Below are 24,369 nucleotides of genomic sequence, written 5' to 3'. Positions count from 1 at the left end.
CGTCTCTTTTCCAAGCTCAAAAGTCCCAGTCTAATTAATCTCTCCTCATATGGCAGCCATTCCATGCACCTAATCATTTTTGTTACCCTTTTCTGAACCTTTTCCAACTCCAATATATCTTTTTTTGAGATGGGGCGACCACATCTGCATGCAGTATTCAGTACGTGGGCATACCATGGATTTATACAGAGGCAATATGATATTTTCTGTCGTCTTATCCATTCCTTTCTTAATGATTCCCAACATTCTGCTCACTTTTTTGACTCCCACTGCACATTGAGTGGATGTTTTCAGAGAACTATTCACAATGACTCCAAGATCTCTTTTTTGAGTGGTAACAGCTAATTTAGACCCCATAATTTTATATGGATAGTTAGGATTATGTTTTCCAATGTGCATTACTTTGTATTTATCAACATTGAATTTCATCTGCCATTTTGTTGCCCTGTCACCCAGTTTTGAGAGATCCTTTTGTAGCTCTTCACAGTCTGCCTCGGACTTAACGATCTTGAGTAGTTTTGTATCATCTGCAAATTTTGCCACCTCACTGTTTACCCCTTTTTCCAGATTATTTATGAATATGTTGACTAGGAATGGGCCCAGTACAGACCCCTGGGGGACACCACTATTTGCCTCTCTCCATTCTGAAAACTGACCATTTATTCCTATCCTTTGTTTCCTAACTTTTAATTAGTTACCAGTCCATGAGAGAACCTTCCCTGTTATCCCATGACAGGTTACTTTGCGTAAGAGCCTTTGGTGAGGAACCCAAATCAGGCCTGATTCTGTCCCTTGGTCACCTTGGGAGCACCTTACAAAGTGATTGCTCTAAGCACTCTTTATTTGAAGTCAATTAAATAACTCACAGGGTTGGAGTTAATCAGCATGGGAAAAAGAAGTAGAATTGGGCCCTAACGTTGCATCTATATTGTCCAAAGGAACATCCATTCTCTGCCCCTTCATGAATGAACTTTCCCCTCTTTCCTCTTCCTCTTCCTCTGGCTATGACAAAGAAGCAGAGTGGCCTTGGAATACACACAGCAGCAGATCTGTCAAGAAAGAAGGCTCATTATTACAGGGTTCAGTTATGACTTGCAAGGCAGAGTGGATGAGTAAAAACCTCCATCAAATACCTGTGCAGATTACCCAGAACTTGGATACGAGTGCACAGGAGTGAGCGAGCATTGCTGGGTGCGGAGGAGTGTAGAATAAGCAGACCCTCAGCTCTACTCCTTACCCCAAAGCAACATCCAGTTCAAATGAGCCAGCCTAACAGGAGGAGATGATGTAATTTGCTGCTGAAATAGGCCCCCAAGGGAGAAGCAGGGAGGAGGGCTGTCTCAGGCTACTGATGAGTTGGTAAGGCTTAGGCAACATCCCAATCCTCATGGCTGTGCCAAAAGGCAAAATGGTGGTTATAGATAGGAGAGGGAACTATGGGCTAAAGTTTCTATAGCTTCGCTAAGGAAATACTCATCTGATGAAATACTATCCATCTAACAGTCTCTTTCATTGCAATCTAATTGCTTACGTAGGTGGGAAAGGAAACCTGTGAAACCAAATGAGTTGCTGCATCAGGCCTAAAGCAAACCCCGTCCCTCTTAAGCTGCAAATGCTTCCCAAAGACAACATGTCGGCTTTACTGCACCGAGGCACTTAAGTTCAGTTCTTCAGTGGGACCACTGTTTAAAGTCAGCATTGCTAGTCCCGCCACAGCAAGCTTCTGTTCTGCAGCTCCCAGTCAGTTCGTTTACTCTTCAGAATGGTTTTCCCTTACAGCTTAAAAAATATGACCTTGGAAAGATTCACTAAATAAGTAAATACTTGAATCCAGTGGAATTTTCTGTCTAGTTCCAAACCCTGGCACCAGTTGAAAGTGTTGCAGCTATGTCCTATCTATAAGGACATTCTTGTGGATATTAATTAGCAAATGGTTTAGAGAAATAGCCCATTTTAGTTAAGGAAGGAGAAAACATTCCAAAATAGCTGCTGGTCAAATACCCTTCAGGCTTTGGTCATGTCTGCAACTTGGATGGAGGCGAGAGAGAGGCTTAAAATTGGACTTCTTCATTCTTTCTTTAAGGTGGAAAAAAACTGAGTGTTGCCCCACATCTGTCCATTTCCCCTTCTGGTTGCTATTCATTTCCAGGGTGCAATTTTGTGTGTGCAAATAATTACACTTTCAACTGATACAGAATCATAGAATATCAGGGTTGGAAGGGACTTCAGGAGGTCATCTTGTCCAATCCCCTGCTCAAAGTAGGACCAATCCCCAACTAAATCATCCCAGCCAGGGATTTGTCAAGCCTGACCTTAGAGGTTTTTAAGGAAGGAGATTCCACCACCTCCCTAGGTAACCCGTTCCAGTGCTTCACCACCCTCCTAGTAAAAAAGTTTTTCCTAATATCCAGCCTAAACCTCCCCCACTGCAACTTGAGACCATTACTCTTGTTCTGTCATCTGCTACCACTGAGAACAGTCTAGATCCATCCACTTTGGAGCCCCCTTTCAGGTAGTGATAGCCAGCCCTTTAAAAATCAGCAGGTTTTACCTATCTAAATTTTTGTCAATTATTTTAGATAGCTAAATAAAGTTACCTTAGTACCTGCAATATGCCCTAGCACTTCCCTTTACTACTATAGAAAATGCCTCGAATACTGAGATTATAGTACACCTCTACCCCAATATAACGCCGTCCTCGGGAGCCAAAAAATCTTACTGCGTTATAGGTGAAACTGCGTTATATCGAACTTGCTTTGATCCGCTGGAGTTTGCAGCCCTCCCCCCCCCGAGCGCTGCTTTACCGCTTTATATCCGAATTCATGTTATATCGTGTCGCGTTATCTCAGGGTAGAGGTGTATTGCTGCTATTTTAAAGACACATTTTAATGGGTTTGTTCATTATTCAAAATTATTTGAAGTATGTATGTTTGCAACTCAGGCTGTCTTGGCTAGTTGTTACTGATCAGACACGTCTCGTGATGTTGTTCCTCTTCCTTGATTGTGTGAGCTCAGAGGAAGGAGGATCTTGTGGTTAATGTTTGGGGTTCAACTCCCAGCTCGGCCATAGGCGTCCTGTGACTACAGACAAGCTGGCTATATCTACACTGCAAGGTAGGGGTGTGATCCCCCTGCCTTCATACCAGGGACAGCTCCAGGGTTTTTGCTACACCAAGTAGCAAAAAATAAAAATAAAAAGTCGCAATCAGCTCTACCACTGCCGCTCCAGTCTTCGGCAGCTGGTCCTTCCCTCCAACAGGGAGTGAGGGACCTGCCGCCGAATTGCCACTGAAGAGCCAGACGTGTCGCCCCTCTCCGTTGGCCGCCCCAAGCACCTGCTTGCTGGGCTGGTCCCTGGAGCCAGCCCTGCTTCATACACATATGCCCTATAGCAGTATAACAGGGGTGATGGCAGTGGAGGCACAGATTAGCCATGCTGAATATGTACCCACCGGTTTCTGGCAGGTACATATTCGGCTATGCCTCTGCTTAACTACTGCAGCTACACTGCTCTTTATATTTGCACTGGCTCAATGAGGTGTAGGTGTATGCAAGCAGGGGGATCACACCCCTAGTTCATAGTTTAGACATAGTTTAGCCTCAGAGATCTGATAATTCCTTTCTCCAACTTTCGTCTGTCTTGCCTATTTAGATTGTACATAGGGCAGGAATTGTCTCTTGCTAGGAATTTGTACAACGCCTAGCACAATGGGGCGCTGATTGGATCCATAATCCTTTACTGAAGTATTATTTCACAAGGTGGCTTCTATCCAGAGAGCCGAGTTTTATTGCTATTGCTCTTTTTTTTTTATCAGATTATGTAAAAGATTAAGGGCTAAATTGTGACCAAGAAGGAGTTTGAAGGGTTTTGCCAAGAAGTTTAAAGCAATTTTCCAAAGGAAGAATAAAGCAAAAGTACCTGTGGACAAACTGGAGAGAGTCCAGAGGAGAGCAACAAAAATGATAAATTTAATCTTGAGAAAAGAAGACTGAGGGGGGACCTGACAACAGTCTTCAAGTATGTTAAGTGCTGTAATAAAGAGGATGGTGATCAATTGTTCTCCATGTCCACTGAAGGTAGGATAAGAAGTAATGGGCTTAAAGTGCAGCAAGGGAGATTTAGGTTAGATATTAGGAAAAACTTTCTAACTATAAGGGTAGTTAAACTCTGGAATAGGCTTCCAAGGGAGATTGTGTAATCCCCATCATGGGCATCACGGCTCCACCTCTTTCACCCCCTCCCCCATGGCCAGAGCCACAAGTCCCCCGCCAGCCCAAAGAAGCCCCAAGGGCCCCCACTTGGTCGGAGAAGCCCCAGGCTGGCCGAAGGCCTGAGTGCCCTCCCCCCTCGGCTGGAGGAGTCCAGGGCCAGCTGAAGCCCAGAGCCTCCCCACCTCACCTGCCCGGAGGAACCCCAGGCCAGCCGCAGCCGTGCTGCATCTCCCCTCCCCAGACCCCAAGTCGCTGTGGGAAAAAGCTTCTCACTCTTCTCCGAAGATGCTTTTCATATGCCCCATGCAGGTTCCGGGGCAGCTGAGGAGGTGGTATTTGCTACTCAGCTTCCAGGGCTCATCAGTAATCTCTCTGGTGTCCAGGAAGCTGAATAGCACTTATCACCTCCTCAGCTGCTCTGGAACCTGCATGGGCATAATAAAGCAAAAACTCCTCCCCGGGCCTATTATACCCACCACCCATGATCCCCATCATTGGAGATCTTTTAATAACAGGTTGGACAAACACTTACCAAGAATGGTCTAGGTTTATTGGTCCAGCCTCCGTGCTGGGGGCTGAACTAGGTAACCTCTCGAGGTGACTTTTAGCCCTATATTTCTATGATTCTACAGTCCTCCTCAGATCATCTCACAGGATCAAGAGGGCCTGCTCCACACCATCAGTTCCCAACAATGGAAGGAGGAACAGTACACTAGTGGATCTAAATAAGACAGTTGTGTCATGTCAGCCATTTGTGAGTATTGTGTGTGTGTGTGTGTGTGTGTGTGTATGTGGGGGGTGTAGCGGGGTGGTTACCCCGCTCCTACCCTGGAGGGCTTAAAACAGCCCTGTGGGCAGGTTGTGGCTGGGAGCTGCTAAGCTGGGCTGATTGGGAAGTGGCTGCAGCTGGGCCATGCCCCAATCAGGCCACAGCTGGCCTGTATAAAAAGGCTGGGAGCCAGGAGCTCAGCAGTCTCCCTCTGCCTGTAGACGGAGAAGGGACTGGCTGCAGGGAGCTAGAGACAGGGTACCTGAGTGAAGCAGGGCTGGGGAAAGGCAGAGGAGCTGGGGAGCGCCAGCCTGGAAAGCCCCAGGCTGCAGCCTAGCATAAGGTCAACAGGCACTGGGGGTTGCAGAGGGCAGCCCAGGGGTAGGCAAAGGCAGCAGGTTTTTCTAATCATTCTGTGTCTGTGTAGTGACAAATGCCTGCCATGGGACCTGATCCTGCCACCTTTGAAGATTTTGAGTAGCACCTTACTCTACAAGCCATCCCATTCATTTCAACGGGCCTGCCTACAGAGTAGGGCTAGATCCAGAGTAGATCCAGCACTTTGTGAATGATTTGCCTCACTTTCTGCATAACAATACAGGGTTATAGATGTCTCTGGGAGGCTCTTTCAGACAATCAGAACCAAGAGGATGAGGACAAGAAAAAGTGGTAGCAGTGAGAAGTTCTGTGGTCTCCATTTCAAGTAGAGAATTCACCTCTTAGAAGAGGTTTGTGTACAGTGTGCATAGCATTAACATTTCCTATTGGCGTTCTCCCTACTGAGTAGAAATGTGGCATAGCTATAATCCATCAAGTCTGTCATTGCTGCTTCAGGAAAGGACGACAGTGTGAAAAATTAGATTTACCAATGACAGTTCACTAGCTAATGTTGGTTAGTGGCAGGAAGCTGTAATGGTGTTAGTGAGTTTTAATCTGTCCCTTTTGCTATCTAATATTTAATGCAATTTTTCAGTGAAGTCTCGTTGGGGGGGAAGGAAGGGGGAATGGTGCAGTTTTATCCCCTGACAAATGCTTGTAAAATAGCTTGTTTGTAATATGAACTGTACAAACCTTCTGCGAGGAATTTGTGCGTGGTGCCACCCAGGCGCTCATACATCAGTGTAAACTTTTATTGAGTTACCTGCATTTTGGAGGAAGTGCATGCAAGTTCAGCAAAACATTCATGTCCGTAGGAGCCTGTGGCAAAGGAGCCTTCCAAAAACCTATTAGTCCAGCTAGAAAGAAAACACTGTGCGTGTTCTTTTCCCTCTGGGGAAGGCATCTGAATGGCACAACTACTCGTTCATGTTTGCTTCCTCATTTGCTTCAATGTAATAAGTCATCTGATGCTTAAAAAAAATAAAGGTTGGTTTTGACTCTGCTTAATAAATGCTGGAATTGTGTTCCCTAGACTGTAGGCCAGTAAAACCACCCTCTGCACATCAGGTGTGGCAACGATGGAGGCCTAGAAATAACTCAGGACATTAGGAGCAATAATGGGTGAATCTCAGAAGGAGCCCGATTCTGAGAGATGCTGATCTCTCTCAGCTCTCAACAAGGGGAGTACTTGCCACCACACCAGAAATGCATTTGGTTCAGATAAGTGCCCAGAGTCTGAGATGCTCATGCAAACTACCCATATCCCTTGAGTCTGTTAAATTTGCTTGAATGAGAATGGACTTTCTTGCGAGATCTCCAGTACTTCCAGCTTTCAGCCAGACTGGATGCACTGTAAGAACAGCTCTTCTCCAGAATCCTCCAGCATGGATTCATGAAAATGGAATTGAAGAATTCAGAACCTTACACAACGTTTAGTTTGGGCTCAGTTCCAGAAATGGGCAAGGAATAGTAAAGGGTTCTTATTTATTCTGCCAGAAAGTCATTATTAGAGCTGCACAAAGTTGCTTTTCCTCATTTCAAACCTTCATGAACATCTTGGGCTCAAAAGTTCAACTCCAATGTACAATAGTGGAAATCGGAAAAGAGCCCAGGCATATGTAAATAGGTTTCAGGAATTCTGTAGTATGTCACCAATGAAAAACTGAGAAATAGAACCAAAATGTTTCCAAAAATTTGCAGTTTTTTTGGCAAGGTACAATGATGTGTAGTAGGCTTGTCTGATTGCTTGGAAAATCAAAGTCCTGTGGGATCTCAGATTATCATTTCAGAAAGAAAATAATAATTTGACTTGATCTTGGAAGTTATTGGATTTATATTTCACTTAAACTAGGTTAGGAATGATGGCCGAGGTAAGAGCTGTTTTAACTTGCATTTTCTGACTCTCCGGCATGTGACTTACATACGCTTCAGACCCCTTCACACAGCAGTGGAATAGTTTTTAGAGAATATAAAGGAGTCAAAATCCATGTAAAGGAGAATCTGCTTTTCAACACTTTATGCATCCACTCTACATTTGGTCCCAAACGTCTGCTATAAACAGATAGGTAAACTACATACCAATTTGTCTAAATTCCAAACATGGTCTAACTCACTTTCTTGTTTTCTCAGCCAACATGGACACAGCGTGCTTGAAAATTCAAGCTGAACATGGGCATTTTGGTGTTCATCTTCCACTTAGGAGGGAGTCTAAGGAACTGAGCACCAACATGGAGGGAGCAAAAGGGGTGTCTGGGAAGGACTCCAGGGACCATGTCTTATTTGTGCAGTGTCATGCACAACTGAGTCCAGTTGGAACCCTGGGGAAGTTCCAGAAGACTGGATGAAAATTAATGTTGTACCAGCCTTTAAAAAGTATAAACAGGATGGCCCAGGTAACACTGGGCCTGTCAGCCTGACATTGATCCCAGACGAGATAATGGAGTGGCTGATACAGGACTCAATTAATAAAGAATTAAAGGATGGTAATGTAATTAATGCAAATCAACATGGGTTTATAGAAAATAGATCCTGTCTAACTTATCTGTTTTGATGACATTACAAGTTTGGATGATAAAAGTAATAGCGTTGATGTAATACACAGACTTCTTTAAGGTGTTTGATTTGATACTGCAAGGCTATTTGATTTAAAAACTAGATATAAAATTAACATGGCACACATTAAATGGATTCAAAACTGCTTTACAGATAGGTTTCAAAATGTAATTGTGAATGGGGAATCATCATCAAGCAGGTGTGTTTCCAGAGGGGTTCCGCAGGGATCAGGTGTTGGCCCCACGCTATTTAATATTTTTATCAGTTATCTGGAAAAGAACATAAAATCATCATTGATGAAGTTTGCAGATGGCACACAAAGTGGGGGAATCAAAGAATACTTGGGGGACTCTATCCTGGGAAGCAATTACTCTGAAAAGATTTGGGGTTGTGGTGGATAATCAGCTGAACATAAGCTCTGTGACAGGGCGGCCCCGCCCCGCACTAGCCCCAGCAGCGTCAGACCAGTAGCTCTGATGGGGGAAGTCCTGACCCGGTTGTACTGGGCATGCTCCAAGTGCTCTGGGAGTATAAAAAGAGGGAATTCAGCTCAGTCTGGGCGGGTGGCCATAGGGGAAGGACTTACGTGGGAAGCTCCTGCGGAAGACCAGTCACCGCCCTTGAACTCGCTGGGGCCTGAAGCTTCCCCTGGCCGGCACGAAGCCCTGCTGCAGGAAGATACCGAGGAGCCTGAGGAGGCAATGGACCCGGAGACTCACGGAGAACCTGGAGACTCATGGGAGACCCCAACGCTCGACTATGTAGGAAGCAACCCAGGGGGAGTGACGGACTGGTACCTGGCCCCCGGTAAACCTCAGTGTGTTTTGGTAGAACCACCCCCACCCGCCACTGAGCCCATGGCAAGGCTCTATGGCGCTGTAAGGGGCAATCCTATGGACTCTGGCCACTAGGCCGTGCTACCCCGTAACCAGGGGCAATTCTATGGACTCTGGCCACTAGGCCGTGCTACCCTGCAACGTGGGGCATGAACCTTCACAAGCTCCTAGTGACCAAAAGAAATAATGAGATGAATAAACAAGGGAATCTCAAGTAGGAATAGAGAGGTTATTTTGTGTCTTGTATTTGGCACTGGTGTGACCACTGCCGGAATAGTGTGTCCAGTTCTGGTGCCCACAATTCAAGAAGGATGCTGACAAATTGGAGAGTGTTCAGAGAAAAGCCACAAGAATGATTAAAGGATTAGAAGACATGCCTTATAGTGATAGACTCAAGGAACTCAATCTATTTAGCTTAACAAAGAGAAGGTTAAGGAATTACTTGATTACAGTCTGTAAACATCTACATGGAGAACAAATATTTAAGTAATGGGTTCTTCAATCTAGCAGAGAAAGGTATAACATGATGCAATAGACCTATTCAGTCTGGAAATAAGGAGTAAATTTATACCAGCGAAAGTAATTGACCATTGGAACAATTTACCAAGGGTCATGGTGGATTCTCCATCACATCGATTTTTAAATCGAGATTGGATGGTTTTCTAAAAGATCTGCTCTAGGAATTGTGTTGGGGGAGTTCTATGACCTGTGGTATACAGGAGGTCAGAGTAGATTATCACAATGGGTCCTTTTGGTCTTGGAGTCTATGAATCCCTGATTTGATTCTCTCTGGTACTACTGTAATATAAATAAATTGTGAAAATATTAATATAATCCAAGCTAATTAAAATGTTTTTATTAACCAAATACATTGCTCAGAGGCAAAGCACCAGCTTATTATAGATTTTGTAAATGCAGGAAATCGTGTCTCGAAATGCCAAACTCCCCTAGCTTCCTCATCTCATCCCTGGTTAACCCTGCCCTAGAAAACTAAGATGCACAGGACTCAGAAATTGGACATTCCAGTTGCTGAGAGGAAAGATGGCTCCCTGGCTAGGCCGCTGACCTAGGATCCAGGGACTCACAAATTCAGTTCCCTGCTCCATCTCTGTCCTCCAGTGTGACCTTGGGCAAGTCACTTAACCTCTCTGTGCCTCAGTTCCTCACTGGTAAAATAGTGCAAATATTATTTTCCTTCCTCACATGGATGTTGCATGGATAATTATACTAAAGATTGTGAGGTGCTCATGGTAAAATTTTTGAGAGAGACCAAGTTGCATTTTCAAAAGTGAATGACTTGGGTGCTTTGGAGCCCAAGACCCACTAACTTTCTATTTGACTTAGGCTTCTAAGTACCTACATCACTTTTGAAAGTATTCTTCTTCTTCGAGTGCCATCTCTGATAGGGAGGTTGTCAACCAACACCTTCTGTCTTTCGCACTTGCGACAAAGTTGTAAAACCTCTGCTCTCCTGTGGATTTCAGTCCATCTGGCGATGTTTCTCTCTCTTCCTGGTTTGCCTTCAATCTTGCCTGGTAGTAGAAGCACTGGAATCGAGTCACTCTATGCAGTGTGTCTGCAGAAAGATGATGTTGTTGACTATTGAAAATATTTCCCTCAGGTATTATGGAAATGGGGCCCATCTAAGGACCTAAGATAGACAAATTCCATTTTTCTTCCTCCATTCCTGAGGAAGCGCTTGAAACGTGTCAGGAGTGATATCACCTAACATGTTAAATGTTTAAACCAGGGGTCGGCAACCTTTCAGAAGTGGCGTGCCGAGCCTTCATTTATTCACTCTAATTTAAAGTTTTGCATGCCAGTAATACATTTTAACATTTTTAGAAGGTCTCTTTCTATAAGTCTATAATACATAACGAAACTATTGTTGTATGTGAAGTAAATAAGGTTTTTAAAATGTTTAAGAAACTTCATTTAAAATTAAATTAAAATGCAGATCTCCCCAGACCGGTGGCCAGGACCCAGGCAGTGTGAGTGCCACTGAAAATCAGCTCGCGTGCTGCCTTCGGCACACGTGCCATAGGTTGCCTACCCCTGGTTTAAACAAATGATTTTATGTATGACCCCCTCAGGAGCATGTGTCATCATAGAACAAATCCATCTCCCATGCTGCCCTTGCTCCCATCCTCTGGCACATAGGCAGGTTTGATAAATGGGTTGCTTGTTGGAACTTACTGGCAGCTAATCTCATGCCGTAACTCTGTATTTTATTGCATTTAGCTTGTCAAAACTGAGAAGCATTTTAAAAACATTTTTGCTTTTTATTGCCTGGGCGGAGCTACTTTCTCCATCTTTACCAGCAAAAGGGGCACAAATCATAATCATAGAAGCAGCATATTGTAATATTTACATAATGGTTCATTGGTATTAGCCATGAGGCCAACGATCCCAAACAGGATCATACCATTAAGCTGTCCAGACACTAGTGCCATATCCCCTAGCAGTGGCTAACATCTAAGACTTCTGAGGAAGGCAAAAAATCCATAATGCACTTAGGGTGACTTAGACTCCTAAGCCCCATTTTTAAAGTGACTTGGATGCTAAGGAGGTAACGTTCGCTAAAACTTAGGCTAGGTCTACACAACACACCACTGGAGGTAGCATCTAGGGCAATGGTCACCAACTGGTCAATCACAATCAACTGGTCGATCCTAGAGGATCTCTCGGTCGATCACAATCTCCAGCGGTGCAGCGTGTCTGCCGCTAAGGCAGACTGCCTACCCCGGCCCCGCGTCTCGCCTGGAAGCAGCCAGCGTGGCACTGGGGGCATAGGCGCTGACTCCATGGGTGCTCCGGGGCTGGAGCACCCACAGGGGAAAATTGATGGGTGTCGCCTCGAGCTAGACTTTACTCCGCCAGCTTGGCGTATAGACAGACCTTAAGTGACTTGCCCAAGGTCATGTAAGAAGTTTGTGGTACCACAGGGAACTGAATCCAGATCATCCTAGTCCCAGACTACCAATCAAACCACTGGACCATCCTTCCTCTCTAAGGTTATTTTCTATGAACTCACATTAGCAAGATGTATACCCACCAATAATCCTGCAAACACTTAGGCCTCTAATTTGCAGCACAGAGGAATATAGTATCAGAGGGGTAGCCGTGTTAGTCTGGATCTGTAAAAGCAGCAAAGGTGCCACAGGACTCTTTGCTGCTTTTACAGAGGAATATAGTAACACATGGTCTTAATTTAAAAATTATTTTTTTCACTGACTTACACATGTATCTTTCATTGACTTGCTTTTCACTTCCATCCAGCCAAATACAGGTTGTGAGCGACTATCTTTTATTGGTGTGTATATATAATTTAATTTCCTGGTGTTACCTTTTGGAGGTAAACTCCTAAATCTGAAGCTGACATTCAAAAAAGCGGCTTTAATAAGAGTCATTTCGAAAATGTCCACTGTTTCGAGCTGACTCCAAGGAGGATTATCACTTCAGAAGGGATTTAGAGCACACAGTGCCTGTGGTGTATAGTAAGATTTTTGTTTAGCCTGAAACTGCATTCAACTGTTTTTAGAGGTGGTTTGCTTTTTTTTTTAAATCTCAGAGGAAATCCCTATAAATTTGAAGGAAGATATAAACATCCCCCTGGAGAACAATAGACTGGATGATTGCAGAAGTGGGGAAAATTAGATTCAGGTGAAAGTATAATAAAACAGTTACTTACATTGCTATATTATTACAATTCTTGTGGGCATTGCTAACATCTTGATGCATTCTTACAGATGACAAAACTAATTTGCAGCAATGGGATTAACTTTGAAATGTCACATGCGAGTACAATTTTTTCATTTCCCAAACTTTTATTGTTTCACTCTGTTTCTGAAAGCACTTTCCACCTACCCCATAGCAAATCTGGCAAGGAGCAGCACGGTCATCTCTCTAGTCATCTCTCTAGACTTTACAAGCTCCTACTTCTTAGCCCCTTCTTAAGGAAAGCAAACAAACCCATTAGTGTGCTGCAGTGATGAATCATCTTCAGTCTCTACATCTGCTTTATCACTGAAAATTAAGCAGTTGATTCTTCTTGATCCAGATACCAAGCTGCATCTAGGAAGCCTTGCTACAACTCAGGAAGGGGATCATGAAATGTGACTCAAAATCCCCCCAGTTCTGATTCCATCTCCCTGGTGGCAGGCCACTCTCCAGCACAAGTAAGAGCAGCTTTGTTGTCAAAGGCTCCCAGGATCCTGATCTAGGAGTTGAGAATTCTCAGGTTGTAGCTCTGCCCTGGGCTATGGTAGCCGGGCTCTGGTAACCAGGAACAGGGGTGGTGTAGGAACTACTACAGTAGCCTTGTGCCACTCATAGATTTCCCTACATAAGAGTAACCCTCTACTGGCCAGGTAAGTCTTCTGCCGCTAAGTCTTCTGTTAAAAATTAAGGCCAAATCAGTAAACAAATGTTAAATAACAAAGAATCCTGTGGCACCTTATAGACTAACAGACGGCATCTGAAGAAGTGGGTATTCAGTGGGTATTCAGATGCCATCTAACAGATGGCATCTGAAGAAGTGGGTATTCACCCACGAAAGCTCATGCTGCAAAACGTCTGTTAGTCTATAAGGTGCCACAGGATTCTTTGTTGCTTTTACAGATCCAGACTAACACCGCTACCCCTCTGATAAATGTTAAATAGGGGTCCAAGCCACAAAACTTGATGGATTTCAACACTCCTCCCACCAAATTTGGGTGTGTTCCAATCTAGGGGATTGGTTTAGCTCATTACACACATATGGCCTGATCTTCCTCTCACTTACACCCCTGTAAATCAAAGGAACGGTCACAGTGTAAAGAATGCAAAAGGAAAGTCAAGCCCATAAAAAGGCAATTTGCTGAATTAGGATCACAGTCTGAAGAAGCACCCATGTTAGCGGAGGCCAAGTGGCTGGGAAATGAGTTTGTGGGCCTGGGTCTGTAGTGTCCCTTGCAACAGAAAAGAGACAGAGTTCCGGCACAGTATGTACAAGGGAGGACGCTTGATTCAGGAAGCTGGACACGCACCTGTACCTTGCCGTGGCTCTTTAGCTTTCAGACTCACAAACTGAATTAAGCAATCTGGAATGCATTGCTGACTATGCCACACGCTCTAAATAGAGGAGCTCTGCAAACTAGTTTACTTATGGCACCAGTGTTACAAGGAGGCAGGGAAGAAAATGCATTGCATGGTCATTAGGATGAATCACCTCCATGTTGTTAAGTAAGCAGACCTGGTTGCTGGGAGTGCAAAGCTTTTCATTCTCAGCAGTATAGTCCATGGAGACAGTATGTTGTGCTTCATAATTATAATTGCAGGCTCTAATACCCTGTTATTATTTTTATAATCGGCATTTTGGATATAGCTCAAAATGGGAGTTTTCTTTTGTGCTTAGTGAAGTTAAGAAATTAGTTTTTGGCAAGAGACTTTTAAAATGCATGTTAAAGGACATAATCATTAGCCGACGTGCTTTATACACTGTATACACTGAGGGACCAGTCTGGGAAGGTGTTGAGCCACTTCTTGCAGATGCTGAGAGCCCTCAGCTCTCACTGGGTTCAGTGCCAAAGAGCACTGTCCTCTCAAGAACAGGCTGTAAAAGCAAAAATCATATTAAAATGGCATTAAAGGGCCATTTTTTTCAACCATAGGAGCCTATGTCTTACCCAGAGCATATTCCCACACAGACAGAGGTACATACACTTGTGAACAGGCACTTGGATGTGATGAGCTGTGTGACACTGAGGCCCATTTGTGGTTCGCTACTCTGTTAGCAACTTTTGTCGGGCCTGACATGCTCTGCACCTAACACACTGTTGTGATGATATATATCCAAAAAGTGGCATATCGTATATCACTGGAAAACTAATAATTCACTGATCATTAGTATTCTTGTGTGATGTATGTACAGGATGCGTGTGAGTTATGGATATGTGCTACATTTGTGTTTGGCAAGCTCTGCACAAGCCCATTCTGCCCTACAGAAAAGAATGGGTATTTGACCAGCCTGCTTGTCAGGCAGCGACAATGAAGGTACATTTACATAAAAGGTAGCAGTTAACACATTTCAAGGGAACTTTTCAAGGTGAAATGGCCCCTTAAGACCTTTTCTGTCATAAGGGAAAAGGAAAGGGGGGAGGGTAGCTGAGGGGGTTGTTAGTGGGTTATAGATTGTTGTAATAAGCCATAAATACAGTGTCCCTATTCAGTCCATGATTTTTAGTGTCTTAGACTCTGTCTACACTACAAACCTTACAGTGGCACAGCTGTACCGCTACTGCTGTAAGGTCTCCCGTGTAGCCGCTCTTTGCCAGTGGGAGAGAGCTCTCCTGCCAACATAATTAAACCACCCCCAATGACTGGCATTAGCTATGTCAGCAGGAGAGTCTCTCCTACTGACACAGTGCTGTCCACATCACCACTTTTACCGGCAAAGTTTGTGTCGGTCCATGTGTGGTTTTTTTCACACCCCTGACCAACAAAAGTTTTACCGACAAAAGTGGTATGTAGACAAAGCCTAACAAAGTTATAAATTTAAACTCCCAGGCTCATTTTTTGTGCAGATTTCCTTTGAGGATGAGGACTGAGAGGTCAGATATAAAGTGATTGTTTTGTGAAAAGTGTTCATACACGGGTGGTAGAGTGTTTTTGTCTTAGCATTTTTCTGTGTGAGTTCATTTGAGAGTGTAGTGATTGTTGGGTTTCACCCACTTAGTTACTGGGGCATTTAGTGAGCTTGGATGAGATGCACAAAATGGTGTGATAACCGTGTGTAGGACCCATGGATCTTGAAAGGTGTGTTGTGGGGGTGGGGCATTCATCATTGTAGCAGTGGAGAGATGTCTGCAGGTTGTGCTGGTTTGAATTGGTATCTCCTGGTCTGAGGTGAGCTTGCTTCTGATGATGAGCTTGGAGAGACTGGGGGTTGTTGGAAGGTCAGAAAAGGAGATTCAGGAAAAAATTCTTTCAGGATGTGGTCTCCATAGAGTGTGGGTTGTAGTTGTTTGATGATATCCCATATGGGTTCCAATGTGGGGTGGTAGATGATAACTAAGGATGTGTGGTCGGAGGGGGATTTATGTCCATATTGAAGTAGGTTTTCTCAAGGTATTTGGATGGCCTGTTCCATGATGCAACACTCTACCATTGTGGAATAGGCCAGGTAGGATGTTCTTTCTGTGTAGCTTTGGATCTCCTCCTCTCACTAACTTCACTCACCAAACTCCCGTTGTACATTCAAGAATTTCCCACTGACTTCTTTTGCCTTCCTCTGAAAAGTCCAATATTGGCTGCTGCCAGAGGTAGGATTCCCGGTTCAATGGAATAATGGTCTCATCTGGTGCAGCAATTCCTTATAGCCCTGTGTAAAGCTTCACAAAATTTGGTCTGTCCAGTGATTTAAATCAGTGGGGCTTTTGCCCACTAAAAATGCTATATTAATATAATGTCAATGATGCATATTTCGCTGTTGGAACATTTCACCCCAGGTCTCAAATACAGCATAGAGGACAGCAAAAGAAATTCATGCCCTGGTGACCATCACTTCTATTGTTTTAAAAAAATCTGTGGCTGATTTAAAATAATGGTATGTGGGAAGAAGAGGATAAACAGTGGAGGACACACAAGGACAGTTCTAATCTTTTTAAAGAAGAAGATTAAGAAATATTAAACTATCATGAACTTAATTTTGATTCTTCTTCACAGTGCCTTGCATGGCAATTTCAGTGTGGTGTAAACAGCTGGATTATGGTCTGAACCTAGGGAGGAGAGGCAAGGAGTGGGGAACAGAATAGCAGTAACAGTGGCTACCTTTTTAATAATTACTTTATAAATATCCACAGTGAGAAACCTCATTACGATGATATTTCATTAGCCTGTAGTCAGATATGTTTTGTACACAAATGGTTTCATTGAGGCTTCTTCGTTCTAAACATTGAAGAGCTGTTAGCGGAATTTTCCTACTTAGATACCATGCACATCACACCTCAGAGGCGTCTCACTGTTCTCATCCCTGGTGTATGATAGAATTCTTTAAGGACAGTGGATTGTGAAACATGGCTGGCATCTATACTCCCACATGTGAAATCATGATTGAGAGTGACTTTGTGGTGATTATGCAGGGACATGGTGAGTTTAGATTCACTGACTTCTGTGAGGAGGTAGCAGGGTTCTTCATACGAAAGAGCTCAATACTTACTATTTCCTGTGTTTCAGAATCAATTTTGAGGGATGGGGGAATTCCCTTCAGTGAGTTTGGCAATCATGGAAAGTGCCAGGTGGACAATATGGACACTGAATTCCTCTGTCTCTCCTCAGAATAAGCAATGGGAGGGTAAGCTCCCCTGCTCCTCTGTATCAACACGCCCAAACAGACCCTTATCTAGAGGGACCTTGGGAGGAAGGATAAATGACTCTCTGTGGCTAGATCACCCTCACCTACAGGAAAATTCCATGGGAGGTGGTGAGTGGAGGAGGAAAACTCTCAAATTCCCTTCCTATATTTCCCCCCAGATCTCTCCATTGTGGAGGTGGGATTTTCCCCCTACATACAATGGGCCCAGAGGTTTGGCACCTACAGAATCCCCAAGAGTCATTTGATCTAATGGAGGCACAGGGCCACCTGCACAGAGGCCTTTTGCCTCCACATCCATTTAAGGGCACTTTATACCCCTCCAGAAACCTGGTAGTGTGACTGTAACGGATCTGAGCTCTATTCCCTGCTCCAGCCTCCCACCTGAAGAAGGTTTGCACAGCATGAAGAGGATGCTTGGGGAAGTCTAATGCAGATCAAGCATGGAACTGATGAGGGAAATTTTGTGTCTGGCCTGGCTCTGTTTTCAGCCAGTCCTATTCCCTCCCGCCCCACCACCTTCCCCTTCCTGTGCTTGGGTCCCTGACCCTACAGAGGGTGGATGGTGCTGCAGAAACAGCTAATCAATAACCTCTTTCACACTGCAGAGAAAGAGCCATACCCATCCATGTGTAGATCCAAGGAAGTCATGTTCTAGCCCCGTGTCCAATTTCATCCTTGACCTCGCTCTCTGTTGAGACAGCCAACAAGTCTGCCAAGGTTAAGTGGACACCTTTCCTAGGAGCTAGCCAGCCGCTTCCAGGAGTAGCGCGGGGCCAGGGCAGGCAGGGAGCCTGCCTTAGGCCCACTGCACCACCCGACTGTTAGCAGCCAATCTCCTGGTTTGGATGCAGAAGGGTTGGCAACCCTAGACTGAGATCGACTGTCAAAGGCTTCACGATCAACCAGTCAATTGCAATCTACTGGTTGGTGACCACTGGTATAGATGTACCAATATGAGAGACAATGTGGTTTACTGGCTAGAGCAATGCACTGGACTCAAGAGACCTGATTTCTAGTCCTGCTTGGGTAAATCGCTTCACCCCTCTAAAAATGTTTCCCCACCTGTAAAATGAGGTTATGATACTAATCTTCATTGCAAAGTACTTTGAGATCTACAGATGAAGGACCCCAGATATGAGCTAGATCTTATTATTTCTGATCAGCAGATGGGCCAGATCCTGCTCTGTTATGCCAGTGTAAATCCTGAGTCGCTTCACCGAAGTCCAGTGGAATGATGCTGGATATAACATAGTGTAACTGAGCCAGATTCTGCCAGCTGTATTCACTTTGCCTAATCCCTTACTCTTGGAATAAAGCACTGCTCAACATGAGTAAGGCTGACATGGTCTGGCCCAGTGCGAGTAAAACCTGTCCTTATTCTCCCTTTAGAGCAACTTTCTTCATAACTCCACAACCGCAGTTCAGACACTCAGAGCAGCTTGGCTGAGGAGAGGATGCGTAGTGACTTTGGAAATGCATCTTGGCACAAGGAGAGAGATTTTCTTGGCTTTGAAAGGACAGTGCACACATTCTGAGCCAGAATGTGTAAAGACTTTTGTTCACAGACAGAAATCCCTTGTGCTGACAGACACTGAGCAAGGCTGATGGCCTTATGAATGCAATATGAAAGTAGCCTTGTATTGGGATTAGAACTAGGTGAGCAGTTTGCAGCAAACAATTTACTTGGGGAGTTCAGCCTTTTCCTCTGTGTGTTAATTATCTGTGAATAGCCCGCAGGTGTTGTGAACTTGTTCTCTCTCCAGAACTGTTCAGTGACTGTCTCATGTGGACAAATGTCAGCATATGGACTGCTTGCAATCTGCTTGTTGCGAATATTTATTATCCAAGCTGTTTTGTATCTATCTGGATGCTCAATGACTGTAGTTCATTATGTACCATATGACCTTGAAAAACAAACTTTGTATTTGTGGATAATCCATGCCAGGGCCAGCTCCAGGGTTTTTGCCGCCCCAAGCGGCGGGGTTGGGGGGGGGAGCCGTGATCACGATCGGCAGCAGGTCCTTCCCTCCAAGAGGGACCAAGGGACCCGCCACCAAAGAGCCGGACATGCCACCCCTTCCTCTTGGCTGCCCCAAGCACCTGCTTGCTGCACTGGTGCCTGGAGCCAGCCCTGATCTAAGCACTATACCCAGATGTACAGACACTCTTTTCTCAGCCTGTGTATTATATACTTTTAACATTAGCTTTAATAAAAATTATAAATCTGGATGCCTCATAAATAGTGAATTGATCCTCACAACATCCAGATGAGGTAGGGAATTTGTATCTCCCATTTTATATATGGGGTAACTGTAGCACAGCGAGATCAAGGTCACACAGGAAGACTGGGGCGAAGACAGGAATAGAACCCATTCCTTCTAAGTCTGTGCCTTAATTGCATGACCATCCTTTCTGCAACCAAAAATCATCTCTTCCTGGTCAGGCAATCAACCCCACAGTCTCCCATATGGCAGGCAGGCAGGCAGGGGTGCTCACTACCTGCCAAAGAGGTGAACTGGTGAGCTAAGTCAGATCACGGTGTTGGTTTCCTGATTTGATGTCCTAAACTACCTTTGTTTCCCAGATAAAGCCAATTTCAATTCATTCTTAAAAGCGAATTTCAGCCCCAAGTCCAAATGTCACATTTTTTGTGACCATTTATCTGAATGAACTGCACTCACACGAGTGTTCACAAAAAGCAAATAAAAAGAGGAGTGAACACAGTCAAAGTCAAATCAAAAATATTCACAAATGTTTTTTCCTTATACTCCATTGAGAGAAATCCAGCACAACTTTTTAACCGTGGGTATGATTAACCAATGAAACAAACCAAGGGAAGTTGTACCTTCTGAATCTCTCATAGATTGACTGCCTTTCTGGAAGAGGTGCTTTAGTCAAATACAAGTTAGTGGGCTCAATACTGGGATAACTGAGTGAAATTTTATGACCTTGTGATATTCAGGAGGTCAGTCTTGATCTAATAGTTCCTTCTAGTTATAAAATGTATGCATCTAGTTGGGCTCAAATATTCACCTGCTATTTATTTTAATGCAGTCGTGTAATTTTCATGGATATTAATGAGATCTGTACAATGTATATGATTAGTTCCAACATTAATCATTAGTTCAGAAAACATGCAACTTCCTGGCTGAGAAGTCCTGGAATTCTCTTTATGTGACTGTCTCCTCTACACCCCAACAGAAAACTGAACCATTTGGCGCTTTGTCCTTCAGGGCCCGATTCTGCCATCCTTGTTCACACTGAGGAGTATCTTTCTTCGGAAGCAGCCTTATCAATTTCAGTAGGATAGACTATGGTACTACTTGTAGCATTGGGGACTGTGCCTTTAAGGGTTGAGCTTCCCGGACAGAGAGTCTAGGTGGGGCACTGTGAAGCTTTCGTTATGCACACAGCCATTTGATACCAGACATGGAATAAAGCAGATCTCTTCCAAGCACCTCAAGCACTGCAGGATCACTGATCACCATACTACTCGGAGTGAATAGGGGGTAGCAGAACTGGGCCCTGTGTCTATGAACTGTACTGTCTGTGTCTCAGCTCACCATTGGCAATCAGTGCATAATGAATGATACTGTGTAATGAGAACCTTCCAAAAAAAAGCCTCCATGGACTTGCCTTGGCTTACACCACAGACTTTGCCCATCTCCACTCCTATCTTCACCCTTTCCACTCAGCTAGCACTGAGCTCCTCTGTGTCCTTTCATACAGCCTCTGTGCTACTAGTGGCAGAGAATTCACCTCTGCAGTTTCTGATGTCTAGAATAATTCTCCTGTAACTCTCCACCTCACTGATTCTCTGGCCTCAGTCTTCAACTTCAGGGAAAGCCGAGTTCAGCCCCCAGTGCAACTTAGGGGCCCTTTAGGGCAACCTTAGGGCCACTCTAATATATGCCAGCTGTTAACAGTCCTCAGTGGGCTTTATACCAACTGGGGATTGCCAGGTGCTGGGATGTTCCAGACACCCCTGACGTTCCCCTAGGGAACAGAAGTAATACACTGTAACATCCATGACAAAGCACAGATATGCTAGATCTAGGCCACTACAAGATTTCTCCACACCAGGGGACTCCTCAGCTGTCTGGTAGGGCAGTGTTAAAGTCTCTTGTGCTACCAGAGCAGTGGAAAAGGGCTGGAAGCTAGGGGCTAGAAGCCATCTACTTTCAGATCTCAGCTGAAAACATATGTTTTTCTCCCTTGTCTGTACCTTTTAATTCCTCTCTTCTTCTGCTATTTATGATTGGAATTTATTTAATTTGCTCACCGTCTAGGGGCACAGTTTGTATGAGAGACCACTATGTAAAATAGTTTGATTATGAATGGGTAGGACTCACAGGCCCACATGTTTTTCAGCAGCACTGAAAGGATTAATTGAAATGTTGAGCTATGACATTAATTATTTTACCAAACAGTGAAATGTTGTTCATCCACCCTTGTTACCTGCTGCTGATGCAATCAAAGCCAAACGGAGCCAGAATATAAAATTACTGCTGTAGTTTGCCTTTTAATTAGAAAGCCGATACTGTACGTTTTAGAAGCAATTACTTGTGAAAGAAGCCTGTGATTAGTTCGTAAGTAAGAAAGAGGGTTTTCATTAAGCAAATGGGTGTAATGCCTGCTGTTTCGCTCTGCCACTGCTTCCAAACAAAACATACAGGGCCTGATTTGCTTCTCTGTTTCCAGAATAACTTCATTTACTTGAATGGAGTTACTCCAGATTAACACCAGGTTAAGTGAGATCAGAATCTGAGCTACAAAGTAAAACAGGATTGAAAATGTTAGAGGCTTTTAAATCTCCTCCTTTTTGCAGCAACCAAATCTAAAATAAACAACCAAGTGGATCAAAGAATCAGAGGAAAATTAGTTTTGAGGGAGGGGAGAAAAGACTCCAGTATTCACCTCCACTCTTACTATATAAGTAAAGAGGGTCTGATTCTGAACTCTCAGCAGTTTCACAGCACAGCATGTCTGATTCCTCACTTACACCATTTAAGTTCCTCTCAGTTTACACCAACGTAAGCATGACCAGAATCCAGCCTCCTCGCAGGATGGAGAGTAAAGAGCAATCACCTTCTTAAAAGTGATCACACACAGAACTGTGAAGCAATGCGAGTGCCCAGGATGGGTCTTGGGCAGCTGCTGTACCAGAATTTCTGCTGGTGTCAATCTGTGTTGTTCTGTTGTCATGACGCACATTTATCCCCGCAGAGGATCTGACCCAAGGTTATAAACAGTTCCTATCTATATTTGTTCACTTGTAGCTTTCCAAAAATCTTGACTACCTGGGTTGAATATTTCCATGCTTAATCTCTATCCAAAGGTGGGTTTTTTTTTTTTTTTTTTTTTTAAAGCTTGAGGGAAATTCCTTCATCCATTTGAGTTATAGGAAAGTGATAAAACAAAGAAATACGTCCCCTATTTTAAAGAATGTTGAGCCACATCTAATTAAACAGGACATCCCCAAACCATTTATCATTTGAAGGTGGGCTTGGCTTAGCCCTCACAGAGAACTGGCAGTTTTATTTGATCTGAAATAAAGATCTTAGCTTTGATTGAAAACAATTGAATGGCAGCTTGAAAACTGTATGTTGCAGTACAATGCTTCCCTACGGACCCGACCCAATTCCGATTGAAGTCAATGGGAGCCTTTCTGCTGACTTCAATGGGAATTGGGTTGGGTCCAAAAGTTAACAGTGCTGAAGTACAATGCAGACCCACTGTGCATGTGTGTGCAGCTAGGTAAGCATCTACATGTTGGCCCGGGGAGCTTATGGATAGAGCTGGGTACATTATTTCTTTTCTTTTTGTTCGCTAGCAGGTCTCAAAAATAAAAAAAATAAAAAAATAATTTGGGTTGAACTAAAACCAAAGATCATTTAAAAAAAAAAACTGGCAAATTGAAAAAGTCCATGTTGGATCTAACTAAACACATTGTTCAGCCCAAAATGTTTTGTTTCTAGGCATTATTAAAGGACTAGATTGACAAAGTGGCCGGAGGAGGGGGACCTTTCCTTATAACCTTTAACCCAAGAGTTTAGGACACTCACATGGGGATGTGGGAAAGACCTAGGTTCAGTTCCTTCCTTTGCCTGATGTGGAGAAGGGATTTAAACAGGGGGCTCCCTCTTCTCAGGAGTTCTCTAAGAACTGGGTTATGGCATATTCTGGGTAGGGTCTCTCCTGTTGAAGCTATTCCACTTTGTATAGTCATTGGAGAATGGACTTTAACTTGGGTCTCCCACATCCTAGGGAAATACCCTAACCATCAGTCTGTGGTCATTCTCATTGTCTCTGGCCCAGTGACTATTCATTGTCAGTCACTGCGGCAATTCACAGTCAGTGAGCTAGAGAGAGACCTGTGTTCAAATTCCTTTTCCACCTCAGGCAAAGGGGGGAATTGAAGCTGGTTCTCCTGAATCATGGATTAGTGCCCTAATGGTTAGAGCGTGGCACTTTCCTCCTCCCCCTGCCCTTTGCTATTTTGTGAATGGCATCTAAGTCCTGAAAAACAATGTTTTGCCTAAAACTATTCATTGAATGTCTGTATAGTTTGGGGTTGACCAAAACTGCATTTTTTGGCAAATAAACTTTGTCTGAAAAATTTTGCCTAGTCTACTTATGACCTCCACGAGCCCATTTCCCTCCCCCATCCATCCATCTTCTCCCCTGTCCTAGGGACCCTTTCTCTAGAATCTCTGCTGAGCCTGACTGCTTTGGGGAAGTTGACCCATTTGTTTATTACTGGGGGAGTTGGCCAGCAGGCATCTAATCCATCCCCCTGCCAGTGCAAAACTAATTACTGCAGTCTTTGATGTTGTCCATATTCCCCAGTAATAGGGAAAAGAGGCCCTTTCCATTGCTTCCCTTGGGAGATCTTGCAAATTTTGCATGAGCAAAAGGGAAGAACTGGAGATTTCCTGGATTCTCCTGGCTCTAGTTTGGAAACCTCTACTTAACATGCATACAAGTGACAGCTTGAGCTCTTCATTCCTTTGCTTTGGTAGATGTATATCGGACTGACTTTGCCATTATTGGACTGCAGCTTTTTAGCATTATTTTGCAATAGGTTTGGGGGATTGTTTTTTTCTTTTTTGTTGCCACCACACATTGCAAGCTCCTATCTAATTTGCCCCAGGTCTCTTGTTGCAATAGGTATATCACTCCCCCGGTGGTTTTGATTTACCAGGTATGGAATAATATAATTTGGCCCTTACAAAGATTTCTCTGGGTCAGGGTTTGGAAGACATTGT

At 44.0% G+C, this 24,369-nt stretch overlaps 1 long non-coding RNA gene across 1 annotated transcript in view; it reads right to left on the bottom strand.

Annotated features, from left to right (window-relative positions):
* Positions 1-843: 843 nt before the first annotated feature.
* The window catches only part of LOC120406766, a 50,188-nt gene continuing 26,662 nt past the window's right edge, over positions 844-24,369 (bottom strand). The window contains exons 2-3 of the long non-coding RNA XR_005599568.1: positions 10,109-10,324; positions 844-1,049 (exon numbers count right to left, since the gene is read on the bottom strand). This is a non-coding gene — a long non-coding RNA (uncharacterized LOC120406766). The remainder of the gene's footprint in view (positions 1,050-10,108; positions 10,325-24,369) is intronic.

Source organism: Mauremys reevesii, linkage group 5, assembly GCF_016161935.1.
Source record: "Mauremys reevesii isolate NIE-2019 linkage group 5, ASM1616193v1, whole genome shotgun sequence".
NCBI classification, from domain to species: Eukaryota; Metazoa; Chordata; order Testudines; family Geoemydidae; genus Mauremys; species Mauremys reevesii.
The sequence above is the reverse complement of the archived record's forward strand: the minus strand, read 5'-3'. Positions and strand labels throughout refer to the sequence as shown.